The following is a 7390-nucleotide window of genomic DNA, read 5'->3' as shown; positions in this document are numbered from 1 at the left end:
TGTTCTATTAACCTTCCAAATAGCTTGCTGCAACTGCATCTTGGACGTCTAGATAAAAACATTCATGTCCCTTGATATATCTACATTTCCTAATTTACCATTTAGGAAATGCTTTGCAAATATGTTCCTCCTACCAAAGTGGATTACCTTATATTTTTCCACACTATATTCCATGCACCATATTCTTGCTCATTGAATTTGTCCAAATCCTTGTGTAGCCACTTTGCATCTTCTTCACAACACACATTCCTGCCTAATTTTGTATAACATGCAAATTTGGAAATATTAAATTTTGGCCCCACATCCAAATCATTAAAATGTATGTGAATAGCTGGAGCTCAAGAATTGATTCTTGTACTTCACTAGCCACAGCCTGCCAATGCAAGAATGACCCGTTAGCCAATCCTTAATTGATCCTATTACATGTGTTTTTATTTTACTTATCAACCTCCTCTGGGAGGATTTATCAAACATCTTCTGAAAGTCCACTGATGTGCCATTATCAATTTTATTAACTTTGGGAGTTCTTTGGAAAATGTTATCAGCAGGAACATGATTTTCCATTAATAATCCATGTTGACTATGCTCAATCTGACTATGATTGTCCAAGTGTCCATTTATCACATTCTTTTATAATAAATTCCAGCATTTTCCCTGCTGCTGGTGCAAGGTCTGGAGTTCTGTTTTCTCTCTCCCCTCCCTTCTCAAGAGTGGGCTGACTTTTTCTACCTTCCGATCTTTTGGCACCATTCCAGAATTCAGGATTTGGCCATTTAATTCATTACAATCCTTACAGTGCAAAAGAAGCCTCTTAATATCCTTCTTGCTGCTTACATTCCCACTTAATTTTGTCACCAGCAAAATTGGAAATATTAATTTTGGTTCCTTCATTCAAATCATTGTATATTGTGAACACCAGGAGCCCAAACACTGATTCCTGGAGGAACTCACTAGTCACTGTGTGCCACTTTAAAAAAGACCCATTTATCCTTACTCTGTCCTCTGTCTGCTAACCAATTCTCAATCTATGTCAATGTCAATATCAATATATTACTCCCCCATCCCATGTGCTTTAATTTCTCACACTAACTTCTTATGTGGGATTTTATCAGAAGCTTCCTGAAAACCCAAATACATCATGTTCACTTATTCTCCTTATTTATTCTATTTGTTGCATCCTCAAAAAAAACTCCAGCTTTTCCTTTTTCCCTTTTATTAATTCATGTTGAATTTGTTTAATCCCATTGGTATTTTTCAAGTGTCCTGTTACCACATCCAATTAATAGGCAGTAGAATTTTCCCTGCTACTGATGTTGAACTAACCAGTCTATAATTTTGTTTTCTTCCTTTTTTAATAGTGCTGTTAGATTTGCCTTCCTCCAATCAGTTGGGATAGAATTTTGAAATATGATTTGTTTATTCATTCATGGAACATGAGTGATGCTGACTGGCCAGTGTTTATTGCCCATCCTTAGTTCAGAGGGTAGTTAAGTGTCAGCTGCATTGCTGTGGCTTTGGAGTCACATCCAAGCCAGACTGGGTAAGGATGGCAGATTTCCTGCTCTAAAGGGGAGATTAAAGGGAACCAGATGGTTTTTGTGATCAGCGGTAGATTCTTAATTCCAGACTTTGACAACCAATGCATCCACGATTTCCATGATCACCTCCTAAATCCCAGGGAGTTGAATTATCAGGCTCTAGGGGTTTATCAGTTTTAATTTCACCAGCACTATTTTTCTAATAATACTAATTTCCTTCAAACCCTCCTTCTTGCTAAGACGGTAGATTCCCTAACATTTCTGGGAAGTTATTTGTGTCTTCTTGAAGACAGAACTAAAGTTTAATTGCTCTTCTGTTTCCTTGTTCACTAATATGAATTCTCCTGTTTTGGACTGTAAGAGACCAACATTTATCTTTACTTTTTTTATGTACATTTTGATAATTACACTCCAGTTTCATGTTACTTGCAAGTTTACTGTCATACTGTATTATAATAGATTGCAGGAGAGTCAGATCCATTCCCATTTAAACAAAGTCAATGTCCCTTAATTACCAAGCCAGGTAACTGCTGTCTGATACTTGTATGATGCTGTAATTATGACTGGCCCTAAAGTCTGCAATGTTTCTCCAGTTATAGGTAGATAATATGGTTTCTTATTCATTTAATCTCGATGGTTGGGAATCTTTTTGAAGAGACAAACATAACATAATGCCTGCTCCTTTATGATTAATCACAACCCCTAGGTCAAATTCCATTTCAAGAGATCTGCCATTTACCATCAAGGCTATCTCGATAGCGACACTTTAATTAGTTGGAGTTGGTTTAGGGTAACTGATTTGGCTTTCTTGTCAGGTTCTTTATCCAATTTCTCCAAAGGAGTTAAACAAGTCATTATGGGGTAATTTTTTTGTACGTTCTGTATTGACGGTTTCATTCTTGTAAGTGACAATAGCACTCTGACTCCCATGAGCGTCCAGCCATCCAACCGCACCCCTTAAATATTGTATGAGTCAGCGATTTCACTTGCTTCCGGATCAGGGGTGTGTCCACCAACCCGAGCAACGTATGCTTCTGGCCACAGTCAGAATGTGTGGTTGCTGTACAATAGTTAACAAGACAGTTGGAAGGAAGTGAGATTGCAAAATTGTGAAGGATTATTTCTGTTGTAATAGTAAAAAGTCAGTGCGTAAGCTATTGGGTGCTGTTGAGACAGCAGTTAGTTCAGATCTGTCAAAGTAAATCAGCAGAATATTCCAACAAAATATTGGGCCACAACCTCCTGGCTCCCCAACATCAATTCGCTTCAGTAAGTCTGGTGATGTCAGAATCAAGACCAAACTACCAGTACTTCCTAGCAGCATCTTCATTTTTGTTACACCAGGTGGCCATTATGTAGCTCTGTTGTTATTGGACATTGTTCCAGAGATGGAACGATTATTCAGGACTCCCACAGAATGATCCTGTGTCTTCAACACTAAGTTCAGCTTTCTTAATGAGGTGAAGTTTCATTTCTTCAGAGGTTTGTCCTTGGAATCCATCATGTAAGATTGTGCCTTATTCTGAATAAAGTTAGATCTTTTTGGGCCCAGGCTTTAATCTGCCTTGCTGACACTGAAAAGGTTTCCAAAGGCATCAGATCCATCACAACCTCCTCCAATGCTGATAAAGGAGCCAGGTTTGTGGGCAATGGAGGTGACTCATGTGCGTCAGCATTAGCTGTCTGGGTTCCAGGGTGCTGTTCCACAATGTATTCATAGATCACTGATAACAGTGCCCAGTGTTGTATCTGAGCAGGCATAAAGGGAGGAATTGCCTTGTCCTCTTCAAAGAGGTCCAGTAAAAGTTTATGGATGGTAACTATAAAAAAAAATATCTAACCATAGACATATTGATGGAACATTTTTGCACCAAGTATGACTATCAACTTTGCCTTCTCAATTGAGAATATTTTTGCTCCATATCTGAAAGGGTCCTAGAGAGAAATGTGATGGGCTTTTCCTTCCCATCTTTCCAGCGATGTGGCATCGCTGCACCAGTCCCATATGATGAAACCTCGCCAATTAAATTCTTTCTTAGGTTCAAAATGTAAATGGATGTCAGTAACTGATGTTTAACTTCAGAAAAAGTCTCTGCCTGCAGATTTTCCCAGGGTCGGCTCTACATTTCATAGCAGGGCATGCAAGGGAGCCAGCATGGAAACCAAATTCAGGCTTTGTTTTTCATAATAATTGACTAATCCCATTTCTCCTTCTTCAAGTGAACTCCTGCTCTGGAAAATCTCTAAGTTGGTCACGTGTTCCTGTTCTGAAGCCCCTGTGACCAAGATGTTCTCCATAACTCTTTGGAAGACGGCACACACTAATAAGAATCTGTTGTAGGTAAAATAATACCTCTGAGACAGTGGTTTTTATTTCAAAGCTCTGGCGTTTATTCCAGAGCTTTGGGAGAACTAGTTCCAAACAGGGACTACCAGACTTCTCATAGAACACAAACACAAGTGGGCATTTATACATTATGAGCTCCAGCAGTAATCACGATTCAAGGTTCCAATTCCGACCAGACCTCCAGGTCTTCCTTCCCTGGTCACGATTTAGCTTCAGAGTTGACCAGAGATTACTGTCCAGCTGATAGCTGCAGTCATGACACAGGCTTAATCCAGTCACGGTTCAAAACCTTTCTGCAGCAGTACCAACATTTCTGTCTTTGAAGTTACTTGTGCGGTTGCAGCTGTCCCAGCAGGAGTCTTCCTTTTGAAAGCCAGTTTTGTGATTTCCCATCAGCAGCTGTCAAAAGCCGATATCATAATATACCATCTGTGTAATGATGTCCAACTAACACAAATAGGTAAGATTTGCAAAGTCTACAAAATAACAGCCACATTAAACTGTCTTTATAAAAATGAGAGTTAAAGCATGTAACACATAAACAAATAACTTATATTAGTGCCAGGAGCAGTATAAGCAATATAAGCTTGAGAAGATCAGTCATGAGGAAGGGTTTGTCATATATTCTAGGTACAAAATCCATCCCTTCTTCAAGGTACAAAATGCATTCACCCTTTCCGTACTTCAGAACCCAAAGGGCAAACAGATGTACTCAGAGTCCCTTACTTGAGCTGGTCATCACATATTTCTGGGAGGACCCATCCACTTCAAGTTGAAGATAGGCTTGGTTCATATCCAACTTGGAGAATGTCTTGCCACATATTAATTTAACGTTCAGAACTTTAAGATGAGGGATGGGCTACCTATCAAGTTTGAAGGTCTGATTCACCATCAGTTTAAGCCCATTGAGCTTAAGAACAGGACTACAAGCAAGGCCCATTCTGCAAATTTAACCGGCCTTACTATACTCAAACTTTCAAGGTGCCCTACTTCGGTTTCCACCCTATCCAGCATGGGGTATGGGACTGGTGTGGCTCTGAAGTACCTTGGTGTAACATTGGGGTCAATGAAGTTAGGTAAAGGAGAACCAGTGGATGTGATTTATTTAGATTTCCAAAAGGCCTTTGAAGAGATGCCGCAAAGGCGACTGTTAAATAAGTTAGGAGCCCATGGTGTTAAAGGTAAGGTCCTGGCATGGATAGAGGATTGGCTGACTGGCAGAAGGCAGAGAGTGGGGATAAAGGGGTCTTTTTTCAGGATGGCAGCCAGCGACTAGTGGTGTGCCTCAGGAGTTAGTGCTGGGACCACAACTTTTCACAATGTACATTAACGATTTGGAAGAAGGAACTGAAGGCACTGTTGCAAAGTTTTCAGATGATACAAAGATATGTACAGGGACAGGTAGTATTGAGGAAGCAGGGGCATTGCAGAAAAACTTGGGCAGTTTAGGAGAGTGGGCAAAGAAGTGGCAGATGGAATACAATGTGAATAAGTGTGAGGTATGCACTTTGGAACGAGGAATGGCGGCAGTCTATTTTTTAAATGAAGAAATGCTTAAGAACTCAGAAGCACAAAGGGACTTGGGAGTCCTGGTTCAAGATTCCTTGAAGGTTAACATGCAGGTTCAGTCGGGAGTTAGGAAGGCAAATGCAATATCAGCATTTGCCTTCCTCAGGGATGTACTTCTGAGCTGTATAAGGGTCAGGTCAAACCCCATTTCGAGTATTGTGAGTTTCGGGCCCCATATCTAAAGGAAGATATGCTGACCTTGGAAAAGGTCCAGAGGAGGGCCACATGAAGGATCCCTGGAATGAGGAACGGTTGAAGACTCTGGGTCTGTACTCATTGGAGTTTAGAAGAATGAGAAGGGATCGTATTGAAACTTACAGGATACAGCGAGGCCTAGATAGAGTGGACATGGAGAAAATGTTTCCACTAGCAGGAAAAACTAAAACCATAGGCCACAACCTCAGGTTAAAGGGACGTTCCTTTAGAATAGAGATGAGGAGAAATTTCTTCAGCCAGAGAGTGGCGAATCTGTGGAACTCTTTGTCGCAGAAGGCCAGATGGAGGCCAGGTCATTAATATCATAGAAGTTTACAGCATGGAAACAGGCCCTTTGGCCTAACTTGTCCATGCCACTCTTTTTTTTAAAGCCCTAAGCTATTCCCAATTGCCCACATTTGGTCCATATCCCTCTATACCCATCTTGCCCATGTAACTGTCTAAATGCTTTTTGAAATACAAAATTGTATCCACCTCTACTACTTCCTTTGGCAGCTTGTTCTAGACACCCACCACCCTCTGTGTGAAAAAACTGCACCTCTGGACTCTTTTGTATCTCTCCCCTCTCAACTTAAACCTACGCCATCTAGTTTTAGACTCCCCTACCTTTGGGAAAAGGTATTGACTATCTAGATGATCTATGACCCTCATTATTTTGTAGACCTCTATAAGATCATCCCTCAGCCATCTACGCCCCAGAGAAAAAAGTCCCACTCTATCCAGCGTCTCTTTATAATGCAAACCATCAAGTCCCAGTAGCAACCTAGTGAATCTATTCTGCACTCTTTCTAGTTTAATAATATCCTTTTTATAATAGGGTGACCAGAACTGTACACAGTATTCCAAATGTGACTTTACCAATGTCTTGTAGAGTTTCAACAAGACATTGCAACTCCTGTATTCATTGTTCTGACCAATGAGACCACACATGCCGAATGCCTTCTTCACCACTCTGTCCACCTGTGACTCCACTTTCAAGAAGTTATGAACCTGAACCCCTAAATCTCTTTGTTCCGTAACTCTCCCCAACGCCCTACCAAAAACTGAGTAAGTCCTACCCTACTTCAATCTACCAAAATGCATCACCTTGCATTTATCTATGTTAAACTCCATCTGCCATTCGTCAGCCCACTGGTCCAATTGATCACGATCCCGTTGCAATCCAAGATAACCTTTTTCACTGTCCACTATGCCACCAATCTTGGTGTCATCTGCAAACTTACTAACCATGCCTCCTATATTCTCATCCAAATCATTAATATAAATTTCAAATAACAGTGGACCCAGCATTGATCCCTGAGACACACTGCTGGTCACAGGTCTCCAATTTGAAAAACAACCCTCCACAACTACCCTCCAGCTTCTGTCATCAAGCCAATTTTGTATCCATTTAGCTACTTGACGTTGGATCCCATGAGATTTCCTCATGCAAGTATCTACCATATGATACCTTGTCAAAGGCCTTGCTAAAGACATCAACCTCACTGCCCTCATCTACCTTCTTGGTTACTCTTCCAAAGAACTCAATCAAATTTGTGAGACATGATTTTCCACTCACAAAGCCATGTTGACTGTCCCTAATAGTCCTTGCGTCTCTAAATGCCTGTAGATCCTGTCTTTCAAAATACCTTTCAACAACTTACCCACCACAGATGTGAGGCCTACCGACCTGTAGTAGGCTTTTCCCTGCAGCCCTTTTTAAACAAAGGCACATTGGCCA

Source organism: Carcharhinus amblyrhynchos, chromosome 16 (assembly GCF_965287045.1).
Source record: "Carcharhinus amblyrhynchos chromosome 16, sCarAmb.v2.hapA, whole genome shotgun sequence".
In the NCBI taxonomy this organism is placed as follows: domain Eukaryota; kingdom Metazoa; phylum Chordata; class Chondrichthyes; order Carcharhiniformes; family Carcharhinidae; genus Carcharhinus; species Carcharhinus amblyrhynchos.
This window is presented reverse-complemented; position numbering follows the sequence as displayed.